The 20,048-nt window shown below is 31.9% G+C and overlaps 1 pseudogene; it reads right to left on the reverse strand.

Moving 5' to 3' along the window:
- LOC124985694 (protocadherin-15-like) overlaps positions 1 to 20,048 on the reverse strand; it is a 65,198-nt pseudogene that overhangs the window by 35,592 nt on the left and 9,558 nt on the right.

The following is a 20,048-nucleotide window of genomic DNA, read 5'->3' on the forward strand; positions in this document are numbered from 1 at the left end:
TTGTCACTGTAGTCACAGAAAGGGAATAAAGAGGAAATGGGACTTCACAACTATTTGAAAATATTCAGTATTTATAGCAACATTTATTGAAAAACTTTCCTTTCTCCAAGTTTAAAATTTTGTCAAGAAGCAGTTGGGTGGAAATGTGAATTTATTTTTGACTCTGTATTCTGTTCAATGATCTATGTGTGTTTTGATGACAATACTATGTTTTACAATATATTTTGAAGCCAGTAGTGTGGTGCCTCTGGGTTTGTTCATTTTAGTTAAAATTGCTTTGGCTATTTGATTCTTTTGTGTTTCCATATGATATTAGACCTTTTTTATTTTCTATTTCTGTGAAGAAGGCTTCTGCTATTTTGGAAGGGATTGTACTTAATCTGCAGATTGTTTGGGGTAGTATGGACATTTCTACGATACTCATTGTTAAGTATGAGGAATATTTCAAAAATGGTTATAGACTGGGCAAATATAACAAAAAGTAGATGGTGGTTATCTAAAGCCAGGGTGGAGGAGAGAAATCAAAAATAACAACTAATTGCTATGAATTTCCCTTTTATGTGATAAAAGTTTCTAAAATTAGTTGTGGTGCTGGTTGCACAACTCTGAACACTAAGAACCACTGGATTAAACACTTTAAATGGGTGATTATATTGAATTACATCTAAAAAAACTGTTTAAAAGATAAATATTTGAAGTGAAAAGTTCGAGGAATATTCTAGTAAGAAAAACAATAAAAATAACAAAAACAAAGGGACAAACAAAAATGTTGGTCCCATAAATTCAAAACTAGATACATGTGGTACATATTTATTACAAAGAATTAGTCAATTTGGATATTCACAAATACCAAAAATCAAAATACCAATAAACTTGCCAAACAATACAAGTTATTTACACGTCAATAGGAATCATTTCAGTCTTCTTCATGTCTGTACAGCTTTTTATTTTTTGTGTTTGCTTAATTTAAGTACATTATATAAAATCAAGGTGAACTTACTACAGTAATTTATTATTGCTTTTATTATTGTTTCTAATCATATGATCTGAGAATTCCAACATCCTCAGTTACTTAGATTTCGGGATTAAGAAAAATTGAGGAAATAACCCTATATCCACTGTCCTGGGGTAGATAGCAATTTAACATTCTATTGTATTTGTTCAGTGTTAAAAACTAAATTTTCAGTAATTTTTATTACTACAGAAGAAATGATGATACATGTGCGTAATCAGTCTTGGAATATGTGTGCGTATGCATAAAATTTTATTGTAAAATATTTCAAGGAACAATTACAGGGTTAAAAAGAGACCAGTGTTTCCCAAATAGTTCAAGATGAAAATTGGTAGATTTTAATAATTCATGGCAACTCTACCCTCTCCTCAGCATAAATTATTTTTTTCTTTTATCAGTGTTCTCTATTTTTTCCAACTATTATATCCCTAACATGTTTGCCAGAATAATTCAAATTATAATTACTATTATTTTACTCTTTAAACCAGGTGCATGTATATTTTTTTATTTAGGAAAATCATTCTAAACTCAGTCTATTATCAAATTTTTAAATAAAACAAGTTTAAATAGAAAACACAGAATGTAGGTGGATTTTTAGAAAAGAAGAAAAATTCTAATATTTTTAACAGAAAGAATATATGTAGTCTAGTCCTTCAAAATTTTTTAAATAATAAAATGCACAAAATTGGCTTCGTAGGTCTGAATATGACTTTATTTGGAGAGTGATTATATATAGCCTGAGGGAGCTATTACTTTAGTCATCTCTATTTTCACACAGTGATTAGTGTACTGTCTTTCATAAAAACGTCTTAAAATAAATTGATCAATAACATACTTAATAACTGACTCTTTTAAAATTACACTGATAATCATTATCTTGTTGCTAAAATAGAAGCAAAGAATTTTTTCAATAAGCAGATTTAAAATTAAATTGAAAGTTTATTGATTTTAGTGAAAATTAATAAGTAGGTATTTGCTAAATAAATGTATACATACATATTTGATACATGTAAATTTGAACATGGACATTTTTCTATGCTGTTTAGTATGAATAGACAAATTTAAATTCTGAAACCATGATATTTGGAATAAATTTTGTATAAGTGTTTGTAAATATACAAACTATTTTGAATAGATGCATGTGATTTCATATCAACATGTATTTTAAATTAAAAATGTTTACATGGAATTATAGTCTAAGAATCTGTTCGTCACTAGGTGTCACTAGAGTAAAGCAAAAATGTTAGGTTTTTTTTTTTTTTTTTTTTTTTTTTTTTAAAGATTCAACTTCTGTAATAAGATCTAATGGAAATAAGTAGGAGCATTTTATTTGATTCTGACTCCCATTTTCTAAGGAGATATAACTCAAATATTCAAGTTCACCTCAAGTTTATACCAGGATGAAATAAATACACATAGGGTATAGACTTAAATCGGTGTGATTTTTTCTTTGTTCTCCACCCCCAAATCAAGGGGGAAAAAAAAAAAATCAAGTGCTAATTTTTGCTGACTCGACAGACTTGTGAGAAAGCTGGATTTCTTCCTAACAGTCAAGTCTACTGAAATTGTTGTAGGGAAACTGGTGCTCTAGGAATCTGTATTTTCTTCTCAAACAGGCGAGGTCTTAAAGCAAAAGTGAGACCCTAACATGAAGGGATTGCTACCTCCTCCTTTTTTTTTTTTTTCTTTTTCTTTCTTAGTTTTATTTTTCCTTGTTTGGGGTATGCTGGGGATCTAACCCGTTGCTTCAAACATGCTAGGCAAGCACTCTACCACTGAGTTACATACCCAGTCCTAAAGGAACCTCAAAAAGTTGTTTCTTGCTTATAACAGACCCTCTGCTACCCATATGTTCTGAAGTCACTGCAGCTCGAAAACTTGAACTTCAAAACTTAGGTGTGAGGAACATAGTTTTTCTCTCTGATTTATTACTTGCACTTCACTTGCAACAACATTTCAGTGGGTTTTAAACTTTTAAGTATTTATACTTATATTAGAATTACCCAGGGTGCTATTGTAACCAGAAAGCTATTACCAATTTTAAAAAAGTACTTACTTAAAAAGTTCGTTTCTGTCAATGGCTCTGTTGGTTTGGGGATCGATTGCGTAGACAGTCAGGTCACATTTGCTGTAATCTTCTAGAGAAAAGGCATCCCCATGCCGGCGAGCACCAATGGACTCTACCACCACCTTGGCACCAGGAATTTGATCCTGAACACAGCGATCCAAAAACCTATAAATCAAGGGAAGTACAAACATGACATTATGATGGGTTTACTAGGGGAAAAAAAAATCACCCTCAACTTGAAATGACATTTAGGAAAAGAAAAATGATGACAGCCTGGTTTTTGCTAATATTTACTGAATACGAACCCTTGAAGGAAAGAAAAGAAAAAAAAAACAAAACAATTTTTTCAGCTCCCAACAAATTTTTTAACTCCCACCCAATGATGCTAAAAGTCAAAAAAGGTAGAAAAAGTTCACCAGACATGTCCTATTTAAGTCTAGATTTTTGAATTTATGATACCATTTAAGCTTGTATGTGGCACATGGGAAAGGCCAAATATGTTGTCAAAATAAAACTGTCTCTGCTTTAAAGGAGTCAAGGGGGTTGTTCGTCTCCTGACATCACATAGTCAATGTCATAAATTATACCTTCCACCTATGTCTGCAATACCTGGCAGAGCTATATGCTAAGGTAGAGGATGAGGATATCTGATTTCTTAAGGGTGCAAAGATCCTGAGGGCATTTTAGCAATGAGAAAATGTGGACATATTTTGCATGGTAAGTTTACAAGGTTAAGATAAAAATATTTCATGCAAACATAAGAAGCTATTTAGGAGAACATGATCATCTGAAAGATATACCATGCCATATTGGAATAAGTAATAATAAATAGAAAAAAACAGATATAATATTCATAGATAACTTTCTGAAAATTGCAAGTCTTCCAACTGGATAGCTTGATTTTAATTGAGAGTACAATTTACTACCAGATAAAATTTGCTTTCCATTTTTCTACAAATGGCAATTTCATTATTATTTCCTTATTTTCTTATTAAAAACTTTATATTACTAACTCTTGTAGATTAATATTGGAATGTATAACCGTATGTGAAAATACACTTAAATTGCCTATAGGTTCAATGCTTCTTTTGGAGTCCAACTGTGAAGTATTTTCTTGGGTGGATAATATATTCTAAAATCCTCTTTTGCTTAAGATATCAAATTGACCTATTTTCTGCTCTGTTAAAAGTAAATTTCCTTAAGAGTTTGACATGTGCTTGGTTTGTCCTTATTATAAGAACAATCAGGATATTAAACTTTGGAGGAAATGGCTGTGCCAGTGTATGCCAGGGGACGCTGCCAATGGTAGTGAGATGCTCTGTCCATTTGTTTTCACATTTTTATAGAGAAGTTCAGTTGAAGGCTGTTCATTCTCCTCCTTTCTCACCACCCCACACTCATGACCTTTCCACTTTGCAGAAATTTTTCTGATGAGATTCTTGCAGAAGAATGAAAAATGCAAATGGGAGTAATAGCACTGAAGAGCACAAAGTTTAGCCTCATTTTTCACCTTTTACACATCAACAACAGCATATTAGACAAATAATTGTAAGCTCTTAAAGTCTGTTTCCTTAAATACAAAATGAGAACTTCATTCCTTACCTGAAGTTTTGTGTGACTTAAGTGAACTAAAGCTTTTATACAAATCTTTACTCATTTTTTTTTCACATAGGAAGTGTTCCACAAGTTATGATTGTTAATCTTATGATTGTTGCTATTAATTTGAGTCTAGTGTTTGCATTAACAGGCTTCTTCCTTGAATCTAAGTGAATGTATTTAACTTGTAGAAATATTAGAAAACCTTATTTCTCAGTGGTACAATTGGTTCAGAAATCTAAACCAAACAAATGTGAGTACACAGTTAAAAACATTGTAGAATGTGGGCTAGTTGTCTCATTGCTTCAGTTTAATAATTTATATCTTCTGCAGTTCCTTTTGGTGTGATTTGATATCTTTGAAGGAAATTCCACATGTATACGTGGATTAACTGTGCACTATCCTACAATGAAGAAACATTTCTAATGAGCCTGTATCTTCAACTGTATTTCAATGCAATACTGCAGAATTGTGTTACTAAAAAATTAGATATAGAATGAAAAATTGCTGTACTAATTCCTTTATCATTTCAGAGGATCATAAGTCAATGAAGTCTAAAATAAATGGTATCATTTTAAAAATGCCATGTCTTCTCCCTGAACATATTTTTCTTAGACTCTTAGAGATCTTTTCAGATGAATATATCCTATGATAAAGAAGAATGTGTCTCAATTGAAATTCTTCCTAAAGTTTTTCTCACAGAAACCTGAATTTAATACTTCTTTATAAGAACACATTTTGTAAAAATCTGCATTCCACCTACCATCTATATCTATTTATTAAGCATCTTCTACATCTATCTTCATTACATATATTGCATATATGTAATTTTATTATATATATAGTACATATATACATATATATGTGGATATATATATATACATATAATATATTTACAGAGAGATAGTATGAAATGGTGTTTATCTAATCTATTATATTTATATCTGCACCAACAAATTAAAAGAGATGTCTATAAAGATGTTTATACAATCTTAATAATACTTAGGATAAGGTGGTGTGACTGACTTTAATTTTTGTGATTCTTCTTATTTTGTTTGAATTACTTATAGTAGGTATAATAAAAACAATATAATCATAATTTACAAAAACATGTCTTTAATTCTCCATCTCCTCTCTCTCAACTTCTTGAGAAAAAAATCTTCATACAAGTCCTTATATTTAGAACTGAAAAATGTAAAAAAATTAAGTTGGGTACATCGTCATCTAACAAATTATAGGAAAACTCAAGTAAGAGTTAAGTGGGAAGATTTTCATTCATTTATTCATTCATTCATTCAATAGATTGTATGTATATGTCACATTATTTTACCCATTCATCTGTCCGTGAATATAGTTGTTAATTCTATAATAAGGTTATTGTGAAAAACACTGCAATGAACATGGGAGTGTAGATATTTCTTCAACATCTTGATTTCAGCTCTTTTAGATATATACCTAGAAGGGAGGTACTAGATCATACTGTAATTATATTTTCTAATTTGGGGAGAACCTCCATTCTGTTCTCCATAGTGCCTGCATGGCCTGCTATTTCCATCAACAGTGTGTAATTGATCCAACATGTTTCTTTCTGCATTTTGGTAACATCCATCCTAATAGTTGTAAGGTTATATCTTATTATGCTTTTGATTCATATTCTCATGATGATAATAGATATTGAACACTTTTCACATACCTGTTATTCATTCGCATGTTTTCTTTGGAGAAATGTCTATTTAAGTTTTTTGACCATTTTGGCAGGGGTGAGGGGAGGTTGCCCTACACAAAAAGTAACTAAATATGAATTAAAAATGATTAAATATAAGGTCTGAAACAATAAAATCCAGAAAAAGACATGGGAGTAAATGTCTTGACCTTGGTCTTGGGGATGTTTTCTTGAGTATGATAACAAAGGAACAGGCAACAGAAACACAAATAGCTAAATAGGACTACTGCAAGCTACAAAGCTTCTGTACCACAAAGGAAAACTCAGCAAAGCAGAAAAGGTCACCACCAAAGTGAGAGAAAATATTTGCAATCCAAATATCTGAAAAGGGGCGATTTCCAAAATATGTTGGAAAGTTCTTCCACATCTTTAAAGCCCCCTTTTCTCTCACTAACCACTGACTTTACAGAATAATTATTTTTGGAAGTATACCTAAGTTTTATAAAGCTTAATTTAAAGGAAGCTAGGTTATTATTGGGTTGGGACAGGGGATGGTGCCTGTATTTTATAATTTTATCATTACTGAGAAATTTATTATCTGACTCAAAAACACATACGATTTTGGTACCTCTAAAAGAATAATGTCTCCTGGACACAAAGCAAAGAATATATGATTAAAACACTAATTACATACCTACATCAAACTGGGATTCAGGCAAAATTCCCTCTGACAGCTGGCAGTGTCAAATTTTACCTCTGCCTTGTGTTTCTAGAAAAGAGTGATGGGTAAGGGGTCCTCCTACTTTTCTGTGTTCAGAGAAACCACTGACTGCAAAGAACCCAGCCTTCCCACTGTGACTTAGATAAGACTCATGGTGACTCCTGGTTTATCTATGAGGAAGACAAACACACACCTTCAGATCCCCATTTTGTGTTTCATGAGTGATTAGTTGAATTGTTTTATCACTAATGATTGATCAAATCAAATCAATATTTTGTTAGCCAAAACCTTTTAAAAAGTCAGCCAAGGAAACTAAATGGGTTAAATTTTCTCCTTCCTTGATCCCCTTAGGTTGACTCCCCCTTAGCCCAACATCTCATGCAACCTCTTCTTAAGTCCCCTCCTAAAATAGGCTGATGTCAGGGTAAAACATTCTGTAATTTACTGTCTGGTCATCTTTCTTTCTCCAAATCCAGTTCTTTCTAGCCTCCCTGAAAAAGAAAATTTCTTTCTCCCTAAACTTTGAGGTATTTGCAGAGTTTTTAGTCAGAGAATTCACCATTACCAGTCCTCCTTCCACCAGCACATTCTTTCCCCTCTCCTACAAAATCCTTTTGAATACCATCTCTTCTCTCTTAAATCTAGATTTGTCTTTATTTGACATAAAATGCAATTAGAGAAATTATTACTCCATGTTTCTCTTTATTCTTCCAACATAAGTCTGTAGGACTAAAGAATATTTTTTATTATACCAACTAAAGCATGTAAAATGCAAAGAATTTTCAGCAAACTCAATGTGAATCAAAATAATATTCTTTATTCCCTTTCCTGTTCCAATGTGTTATGGACTTCATGTTTGCCTCCCTCTAAACTTCACATGTCAGGGTCCTAATCCCTGTATTGTGACTGTATTTGGATGTGAATTCTCCCAAGAAATAATAAGGTTAAATGAGGGTCCTAAGGATGAGCCTTGGTCTAATGTCTTTAGAAGAAGAGACACTGGGAGCTCCTTTCTCCCTCCAGGAACCCAAAAAAGAGTACACAATGAGAAGCGTCTGCCTTCCACTCCGGGGGAGAGCACTTATCAGACATCTACCCTACTGGCACCTTGATCTTGGACTTCCACAGATTTCTAGAACTGTGAGAAAATAAAACCTCTGTTGTTAAAGACACCCAGTCTGTAACACTGTCATGGCAGTCTGAGCGGGCTAAGATGCAGTGTGCGTCAGCCAAGAGGTCCCCAAATTTCTGATTGTATTTGTCAGTTTTCTTTCAATTAATTTGTGTGAAATCTGGTCAGTGCTACTTAATTATAATTAAAAACTGTTCAAGCAAACTGTAAAATAATAATGTCTAAACCATTTTGTTTGCTGCCACTAAAAATAGCAGTAACAAACAAGCCCTAACCAATTGAAGTTTTGTTCTCCCCATTAATGAAATGCCATCCTGTATACTTTGATCCATGGGCATATAGAGTCACAAGCTACTTCAATCAGTTGTTTCTATTACACCCAAAAAATATGCTTAGGACTGGGCTATCTATAACATAGGAATTGCATTTAATCTTCATAAAAGCTACAAAAGAGGACACTATTATTTTTGTCTGACTGGCATTTATGTTCTTTCCCTGAAAACATCCTGATTTTGATTTGAGAAATTAACCTTGTCTCCAATATTCAACTATGGCAGGACATAAATCAGGGATCTTGTATTGCCCTAGCTCCATGTTAAAACAGACTACATGTGACCCAAATCACGTCACTCATTCTTTCAAACTTGGTTCTGGAATCAAAGACAAAGAGTTTTCAATGGTTGAAATTTCATGCAAGATATATCTTCACCAGATGAACACTGTGTATAAAACTATTCTTACAGTTCTTGCTTCTCTGGCATTTAGAGTCTCCCTTGTTATTAAATTTGTCCACTTTTTTCCATTGTCTTAGTGATACTGACATCTACCATCAGCCTTCCAATATGTTTCCTTTTTCTGAAGTGAGACTGAATTTATAGCACATTGGAATTAACATTATATACTTTATAGCAATACCAAAGCACTAATCATTTTTTAAATTGTTTCATGGCAATGTTTGTATGTTTGTCCTGGTCTTTAGTTCAATCTGTCTTCGTAGTTCTTTTGATTACATAATTTGCATTATGCTGAAAGATAAATGATTACTACATAGTTTGATAGAAATATGTAGTCTGGATAAATCGAATTGATTACTTAAATTTGCCTTGAATCAAAACTGCCAAAACTTGGAAGCAACAAAGAAGTCCTTCAGTAGGTGAATTACAAACAAACTGTGGAGCATCTAGTCAGTGGAATATTATCCAGTGCTAAAAGGAAATGCGTTATCCAGCCCTGACAACATGGAGCAATCTTAAACTATCACTAAGTGAAATAAGCCAACTTGAAAAAGCTACATACTGTACACTTCCAACTATAGTTGTCCCTCATTATCCATGGGGAACTATTTCCAAGACCCCTGTGAACATAATGTTAATGTTAATGTTAATATACCCTTGTACAAAATGACATACTCTTTCCATATAACCCACTAATATCCTCCTATATACAGTGAAACATCTCTAGATTATTTATGATATCTAATATAATGTAGAGCTCATGTAAATATTTATTATACCACATTGTTTAGGGAATAATAACAAGAAAAAAGTCTATATATATCCAGTAAAGAAAATGTTGATTTTAGTTTTGATCTGCTATTGGTTGAGTCCACAGATGTGGGACCCACCTATACAGAGAAAATTATGTACATCTTGCAAAAGACAAGACTAAGAATTAAAAAGTTGAGTACTTGCTAGGGATTGTGTGGGAGAGGAATGGATAGATGGAGCACAGAGGATATTTAGGACAGTGAAAATACTATATGATATTATAATGTAACATGTCATTTTACATTGTCTAAATCCATATAACATACAGCACCAAGAAAGAATTTAACATAAACTATGACCCTTGAATGATTATGTGTCAGTACAGGTTCAACTGTCACAAGTATACTGCTGTGATGGGAAGATGTTGATAATGGAGGAGGATATGTATGTGTGGGGCATGAGACATTGGGGAAATCTCTGTGTTTTCCTCTTAATTTTCCTGTGAACCTCAAACTGCTCTAAAAACAACAAAAAGTCCTTAAAAATTCAGTAAAAGTGGACTCCTAATATTAGAAAATAATAGTGCACCAAAACATGAGACATTCTAAGTCTGGAAAAGATTAATGGGAAAACTGTATGTAATAAAATATTCTGTGCAATGGGTACCTTGAAATTAAAGAAGAGAGTATTTATCATTTGGAAAGATTTTTGAGGATGAAGTTTTCCATTGCACAATGGGTAGAATACATTTAATGAAATGAATTCCATGGGAAAGAAAGAACATGTTGGAACCAGCATGCTTATAAATAGTTTGGAAAAGCCAAACATGGTTGTGCATGCCTATAATCCCAGTGACTTGGGAGGCTGAGGCAGGAGGATCCCAAGTTCAAGGCTGGTTTCAGCAACTTAGTGAGACCGTGTCTCAAAATTTAAAAAAAATAAAAAAGGAAAAAAGAAAAAAGAAAAAAAAAAGTAAAGAAAGAAAAATGGAGTGGGAACATAGCTTAGTGATTAAACACCCATGGGTTCAATCTCCAGTACCACCTATGGCCCTGAAAAAAAAAAAAAAAACTGTTTGAATATATGAAAAACAGTTGGGTATGGAAAATAACTAGAAATAAATTACTTTAGTTGAAGTCAGGAATGATTTCATTTACACATTACTCATTATTTATTACACATATATATTTACGATACCCACTGTATGTAAGGCACTGGTGAATAACAAAATTATCCTTACTTCAAAAAGTTTGTGTAAGCTTTGCAAGACTAGTATAAGACCACAAAAGTTTTATACCATTAATTTTCCTTTGTGGGGTACACAGGACAGTTTTCTTACTTCTACTGCTTTTCCTTTATGCACATACAGGAAGATACTATGGTGTAATACTTTTAAAATAAGAGCATTTGTTCAAAATAGTGAAAATTCAAAAATATTGTCTTTTCATCAGCAAGTACAGAGAAAAACACAACAGTTTTGACTGTGCTGCCTATTTATTCCAGGTTATTTAAGTATTACGTAGATTCAGGCAGAGAAAAAACAAATCAGAACATAATCATTACGTTTACTTTAAATAATAAATTAAAGGTGACTGACCACCAAAATAATTGCCCTGAACTTACATTCTTGGTAGCAATGTATCTATTTAAAACACAAATACTACAGTCAAATATATTACAGAATAGTGTCCCAATACGGCAAATTTCTTCAGAACAAAGAACTGGCTTTACGTGATCTCCTAAGGAGTGAAAAACTGGGCAAAACAATTAGGATAATAACAATAATTATTGAATAAAAGTCAAATTTTAATTTAGAGTTTTATTGTTACACTATGATTTCATTGTTCTTGTTGGGTACTTGGGATTGAACTCAGGGGCACTCGACCACTGAGCCACATCCCGAGCCCTATTTTGTATTTCATTTAGAGATAGGGTCTTACTGAGTTGCTTAGCACTTCAATTTTGCTGAGGCTGACTTTGGACTTGCGATCCTCCTGCCTCAGCCTCCTGAGCTGCTGGGATTACAGACATGCCCCATGGTGCTCAACTTGTTACACTATGATTTAAAATCTTTATAACATACCCAGATTATTTATATAATTATGTCACCTTCAGAAGAATTTTGAAAACTGAAAACTTCTAAGGAACTAGTTAGTATAGTTAACATAAGATTTTTCTTTGTTACGGGGACATTATGTAGTGTGCTGTTATATACTAAATCATGTCAATACACAAGTTTAAACAGTTTTGTATAATAAACTTTTAAAAACATGTAACTTTGTTTTCCTATGCAAATACCTTCATTTAAAATCAAAAACTAAGGTTGTGAATAAAAACTGGCTCACTTGTTCTTGAACCAAGTTATTTTAGGTATATATCCTTAAATTTAAATTTATAGCATTACCTCCATCTGTTCATATATACATGCATCTTCAATTGGATTCAGCCATATTACATTATAAGAAACTAAAGTATAAAGTCTTAATTGAAATAATTGTATAGCTGAGACAGGTATTTACTTATGGTTGATTTAACTTTTATTTCTTACCCTAAAATTATTATAACTTCCATATGCTAAATTACCTACCCATAAGTATTAATGAAAAATAAATTGAAATTATCATTTGATGAGAATTTCTGAATTTGCATGCTCAACTCACTCACAATAAAACTAGGTCGAATTTTAAATTAGATTTACCTCCTGAGAAGAAATGTAGCAGAGAGAACCTAGTTTACTGCTAGTCAATAGAGGTACATTCAAATTAAATTTCCACTTGTAGATATCTGTGTCTTTCTAGAAATTACATAAAGTCTCAAAGTTTTAAGTCACACCTCTGCACAATGGAGATACAAACCAAAGAGGAGAGAAAGAGATAGAGAGGGAGAGGGGGAGTAGAAACTTGCAGAAGAATTAAAGGCCCGACTATGTATTTTGGAAAACTCTATAAAACAACTGTGATTTAAATGTCACTAAAAACCAAAACATAAGAATGTCCTATTTTCATATTATGATTTCCAATTATTTTGTATATGGGTGAGAGACAAAGCTCTGGAAGCTAACCTGAACTGGATGATGTGATATTTGAAGAGCATTAAACAGATTAATATTAGTTAAGTTTACCCACTCTATGTCCTTTTTGCTTCTCTTCCCAATTTCCAGATTCTTTTTGGTAAAAAGATAAGTATGTTATAGGGCTAAAATCTTTTCTCATGGTTTTATGTTGCATTTCACTTAGAGAATATGAATAACCACTTCTCTTAAAATCACAGGAAAAAATATTTCTGCAAAATTTTTTTATAATCACTGAGATGATTTCTAAATTCTTTTAAAATATCAATTGCAAATCAAATGTTAAATTTGAAATATCTGATCAATATATTTGTACCTTTAAGTGTTCTTTATGAATCAAATTGATTTTTCCTCATTCTGTCTCAAACTAGCCTTCAGTCCTACTGTTTTCTTAAAATATTCTCTTCAATATTTGTTAATTTTTATATGCTAATAACTATTTTTACAGGAAAAATGTGGAAAATGTAAGAATATCTTCATTTTACTTAAAACTAAAAAAGTGTTTTAATTTGGTCTTCTATTAAAATATATATTCAACCTAGTAAAATTCTCCTTATCGCTTCTTGAAAAACAACAGCAATAGATACAAGATTTCAACTTTTGTTAGAATTAAGGGCAAAATGGGAGGTAATTATTGGAAGTATTTTTGTTTGTTCATTTCTTTATTTTTTAATTTGTTATTACTGTGTCCAAAGTTTGAATAAAAAATGAAAATGATAAAGAGTAGAGATAATAATTCTAACAAAATATACCATCTAAGTATACCAGTGAAGCCTCCTACTTTATTTTGATCTATTATTTTTTATGTTGTTCAGAAATCTTGGGCAAACAGCACAAATACCATTTTAGTTTTTTCCTTATCATATCTATCAGATGGGAAATATTAGTTGAGAAAATTGATTTATTATTCTTCTATACTTTATTTCTTCCAACATAAACTGGTATAGTTTTGATTATAAGAACTCAAAAATTTGTTAATTAATGTGATGACTATTTTGGACATCAAAATAAGAAATAAACTCACTGAAACAAAAAGAACAGCTTACATGACCCTTTACTAAATAAACAGAGGAATCTTAAAAAACCTATTTGATTTTGCTTGGGTTACTTCTGCTTATAGGAAAATAGGGACAAACTTGGAAAATGCAAGTGATGTAAAATAGAAAAAAAATTACTTTAAAGAATATGAGATAATATATATTAATTAAAAATTTTAGATATTTTTAACAGATGACTAATCTTTAATATAACATTTATTTATGTTATGCTAGACAATATTCCTTCAAATAACTTAACCAAGAATTTATAAATTCTAAGATCAACCTGAGACACTGCAGATGTGCAAGGCAATCCATAGGGTGACTAGGGTAACATACTTACCCTGAAAATTAATCTAATTAAAAATGGATGTTTCACCAGGTATTATGGTGCACACCTGTGATCCCAGTGACTTAAAGACCGAGGCAAGAGGATTGCAAATTCAATGGCAGTCTCATCAACTTAGGAAGACCTTGTCTCAAAATGTAGCTCAGTGGTAAAGAACTCCTGGTTTCAATCCCCAGTACAAAACAAAAACAAAAACAAAAACAGATGTTACATGGAGAACTGGCCAATTTTATAAGAATACATAACAAAAATGATCTTTAAAATTTATTGGAACCATTTAAGCTCATCCCAGGGAAATGTGGAACTAATCATTATCACCATTGTAGCAGCCAAGATTTAATCTAAGCATTCTAGTTTCCAGGTACTGTGCTGTTAACCATCAACATATACTAGTCTTGTTTGCAACAAAATATTTTCCATCATGAAGTGGATATATCAGGTCATTAAGCTTTCCTTTCATCAACTCTCACAATTTCATAATAATTTAGGTTTATCAAGGAAATCTTAGACTATGTTTTGACCTTAAATATGGGTCTATCTAAAGGAAAAAAGTAAAAGTGATAATCTCATGTAATTCAAAATTTCCACTTCATTTATGACACAAATGTCTCATGGAAAATAAAGAAAGTGGCTTCGATGTAAATGACTTGTCATCTACAAATGTCCATAGGGAATGAACATGTTAATTAGTGTGATCACTGGAACAATAAATTCTTACATTTAATTAACTAATTGGCACTGTGTCCTACATGTGTTATGTTCATATTTTTATGACTCACCCTTTGGTACTGATAGGATGAGCATGTAGGGATTCACACTGCTAAATCATGTCCAAAAGTTCCCATCTCTACTGTTTTCATCAACTAATGTAGCTTTCAAAAAGTGGTCAATATATTCCTTCTTAAGAAAAATATAAAATTACATAGATTAAAAAAATCTACAAAGAGGAGTCAGAAATGAAAAGGACAATCCCTTTAACAATTAGTGAGAGAAAAACTGAATATCTACATATAAAAGAATATACCACATATAAAAACCAACTCAAAATGAATTAAAGACCTAAAGTAAGACCTAAAGCTATAAAATGCCAGAAAAGAACATTTGAAAATAGTTACATACTATTATATTTGGTAATGATTTGTTGGACTTGATACCACTAGTACAATCTACAAAAGCAAAAACAAACAAATGGGATGACATCAAATTTAAAATATTTTTTTCACTATAGGACCCAACCAACTGAGAAAAAAGGTAACCTATGAAATCTTAGAAAAAGCTACAAATCATATGTCTGGTGAGGAGGTAATATTAAAATATATGAAGAACTTTTTCCACAGCCTAACTACAAAAAAATCAAATAAGTCCATTGAAAATAGTCAAACAACTCAGACATTTCTCCAAAAATGATATACAAACAGCTAACAGTATACAAAAAGATGCTCAATGTCATTATTCATCAGAAAAATGGAAATGAAAAATAATGTATGACCTTGAACCCAATATGATGGTTATTACCAATGAAATTAAGAGAAAAAGAGCAATCATTGCTAGGAATGTGGAGTAGTACAAAGCTTTGTGCACACTTGGTTTAAAATGATATAAATATCATAGAATGATATTATGTTCTTTAAAAATTTTAATGAAGCAGAACTCCCATATATTCCAAAATTTTCACCTGTGTGTATACATCCAAAAATAAAAAATGAAAGCAGGTCTATAAGAGATATTTGTATAACTATGTTCATAGCAGCAGTATTCACAATATCTGTGAAGTAGAACCAACCCAAATATTCATCAAGAATGAATGGCTAAACAAAATGTAGTAGGCATATATAATGGAATACAATTTAGCCTTAAAAAGGAGATAGAACTTGTGGGCATGTTATACCATGGATAAACTTTGATGCTATTACATTAAGTGAAATAAGCCAATTACAAAAGGAGAGAGATTGCACTATTCCATTTACATGATTTATTTAAAGTCATCACATTTATTGATATAGGAAGCAAAATGGTAGGGCAAGGGGAGGAGATTTAATGCTTAATTTATAAATTTCAGTTCCACAAGATAAAAAACATTCTGGGAATCTGTTTAACAACAGTGTGTGTGTATATATATATACATATATATATATATATATTCATACGTATGAATATGTACATATGCATATATGTATACATATATTAAACTATACAGAATTATAAATTTTTAAATATTAAGATGGCAAAATTTATTATGTGAACTTTTTAGAACAATGAAAAAAAGGAATGAGGCAAATATGTGCCTTTTATGTTTAATATACTGGCAAAGACATATTTAATGCTGTCAAGATCATTCAAAGAGGGCTGTGGGTGTACCTCAGTGCACAGTGCTTGCTTAGCATGTGCAAAGTCCTGGGTTCCATCACCAGTACTGAAAATAATTATCTTCAATGTAGGATGTCTTTATTCCAGTTTTCAAGATAAGAAAGTATAGACCCAAGTATTAAGTGTTTTGCCCATTTATAACAGGATTGAATATATATTTTTGAATTCATAAACTTTGCTCCATTACAGAGCTACGTCCTTTTTTAAAAAATGTTAAAAAACTTGACATTCTACGTAAACTGCCCTTTATATAAAATCCCATTTTTATAAAAAGTTTAACATTCATTGGAGGTTCATAATTTTCACTGTCCCAGATATATAATTTAGTTCTCAACAATCTTATAGACTTTATTAATTCTTATTGACAAAAGGTGAAACTAAGGTCTGAAAGGATTAGTTGTTTAAGTCTGTAACAAATCAGTCATAGGAAGTTGAAGCTCCTTTTGCAATAATACAATTATCTGAAGACCTAAAACAGTTTTTTCTTATTCAGATGATCATATCCACCCAACATCATCAAGTCTTACAAAGCTCCATGAAATTGTATTTTTGTTTTTGATTTTCAATTTCAGTTAAATTAAATATAAAGAAAAGACATGATGATTTTGTTTGTACTAGATACCCATTAAATAGAGTGTATCAAGTTCCTACTATATAACTGTAGTAACAGTGATAAAAAGAAATTTCTTACCTACATAAAGATTATATTCTAGTGGGAAAATGACATATTTACCAAAATTTTAAATAATGCTTCCAAGAGAAATAAAACAGAACAAAGAGAGTATCATCTGAAAGCAACAGAACACATACACACAAACACACAAATAAATGCCAAAAATGAGAATTACAAAATGATGTCAGACTCTATTAGGATAGTTGAAATGAAATAGTAAAGATATTTTAATAATGTGTGATAGTATCAAATTAGATAACAGCAGCCTAATAAATAATGGCAACTAAAACTGTGTCAACAACATTTTTGGCCACGTAATGTCCAAAGTTAACAAAGCATAAAATCACGCTACATGTTTTAGATAACTAAGAACACATGTTGGTCAAAATTAGGTTTAACTTGATTTTTAAAGAATAATCTCTAGCAATTTAGACACATTACTTTGAAGAATAATGTTTTCTGAACTGCTGGATTGCTAACATATGAATTTTATTTTTTATATAATCTGGGATTGCAAAATTAAGCATATATTAAATCATGGATGTAATGATTTCTTATTTTCAGTCTTTTAAGTTTGGTTGCTGTAGTATTCAAATCATTCTGAATAATAAAATCTTCTCAAACCTAACTTTCATTGGTATTTTGAAGATACTATCAAAATATTTACATATTTCCAATGAAGTTACATTGACTGAGTAAAGAGTAATCTAACCTATAATAAGAAACTGTTTTAAAAGTTGCCTTTAATCTGAATATCATAATTAAAACATCTTAATAGAGTTAAAATCAGTCATATGAAAATAAATATATAAGTAAGTAAAACCCATTACTCTGTAAGATCTTCTCTTTTTTTCTTCTAAAGTAGGAGACAAATTGGAAACAATGACTTGCATATCCAGCTGATTGACCACAGAGACCTGAAAAAAGAAGAAAAAGAACTCACTTAGTTTTTACTCAAAAATTCAACAAAATCTTCAGAAGAGAATAATTTCATGTTGCCATCTACTTTTTATATATAGGGTCCAACTTCTCTACCTATAGTTGCCCGTAGATGCCTTATCAGGGAATCACAGAGGCATAGAGCTATAGCAATTACTTAGTTAACTTAAGTGAAGTAGCCAAAATACAAGACAATGGGGAGAAGTGGAAGTGTAGCAAGTTAGAGTGCACACAACTCCTTTGAAGAGCTCAGCTACCATTTAATTCTACTGAATATTACCACATAGAAAGAAAATTCAGATTTACTGAATCTTCCAGTTATTTAGGAGAAGAAGAAATCCAAACTCTTATGGAAAATGTTTGCAACCAATTAAAAACACTTCTAACCATTGTTCAAGCCTAATACATCAGGTCAGAAGACTACATATTAAAGGAATCTGTTGGTTTATCACCTATGCACAAGCCATTAACATTGGCAGTTTGACCTCTGTACCCCTAACTCATTATAACTATCTGGACCCAAATGCCTAAAGTTTACTTAAACAAATCAGTCTTGATTATTTATAATAATCATATAAAATCATTAGATAAATTGATTATCACCGTTTTTATGTAACTTTATCTTTTCTTATTGGTCCTGAGTAAAGAGAAAGAAGTTTCATAAAAGCCTTTTCAAATTATTTTTGAGCTAGGCAAGGTAGTGCATGCCTGTGATCCCAGCAGCTAGGTAGGCTGAGGCAGGAGGATCGTGAGTTCTTCTGAAGTGATAAGCAACTCAATGAGACCCTGTCTCTAAATAAAATACAAAATAGGACTGGGGATGTGGATTAATGGTTGAGCACCCCTGAGTTCAATCCCCAGTACCCACCCCTAAATAAATTATTTTTGAGTTTTAGCAGAAAAAACGTGGACTATCTCTAGATGTATGTATATGAAACTTGCAAAGTTGTCTCTTTCCCTCCTTTCTCTCTCTCTCTCTCTCTCTCTCTCTCTCTCTCTCTCTCTCTCTCTCTCTCTCTCTCTCTCTCTCTCTCTCTCGTCTCGTCTCTCTCTCTCTCTCTCTCTCTCTCTCTTTTTAGTATTAGAGCATGAAAAGTGGGAAAAAAATCTAGTGAAAGAGAAATAGTCGGAAAAAGTAACAATCATGAGACTTTATTTAAACAATAAATAAAAGCACCAGATTTCATTCTCTGTCTCCAGCACCTCCCATCATCTCCTATAACAGCCCTCTCCCCTTGACTCAGAAGTTCTGGAATCAAGGCCTCAGGGATGAGGAGCTATCCCAGTGTATTGGTGCTGAAATAGTTCCTACTTCCAACTACTAGTGGGAGGAGTCTCAGAGGTGATAACATAGTAGTTATTGACAGGCAAAGCAACGAAGAACCTAAGCAGTATATTGAAGGGAGGATAGAGAATAAGGGTAATCATTCTTTATTTCTGGTTCCTTCAATACAAGGTTGACATTGCTATCTGTCCTGTTTGATGTGTCTCTCTTTACAGATCTATCCCTGTTTCTGATAAACATGTTTCCCTATCAGCTTTAGGGCCCTGCATAAAATATGTAAAGTGCATATTTGATAATATGCAGTATGGACTGGTTAACGTAGCTATTTCTGTTTTCCTCTTGGAAACCTTGTAAAAAATAGATTTCCCGGACTCCCGTGTTGCTTAGTACAGACATATGATCAAGTTTGTGCCAATATAAAGACAGAGGAAGGGAAATATTAATGTTCTTAGACTTCTTTTATCTGTGAAAAATTGTCTCCAAATCTTCATTAGAAGGAATAGAGAAGGGGAGAAATATGCAAGGGGAGGAGTTTAAGTCTCCAAACTTCCCTTTGTTGAAGAGCTTTCAAGGACACTAGTCAAACATGTATAATATCATTGTTATGTCATGTGAGAGATAAAGAAAGTCTGTTGGGTTAAACCATTGA

The sequence above is a fragment of the Sciurus carolinensis genome, chromosome 5 (assembly GCF_902686445.1).
Source record: "Sciurus carolinensis chromosome 5, mSciCar1.2, whole genome shotgun sequence".
Lineage (NCBI taxonomy): Eukaryota > Metazoa > Chordata > Mammalia > Rodentia > Sciuridae > Sciurus > Sciurus carolinensis.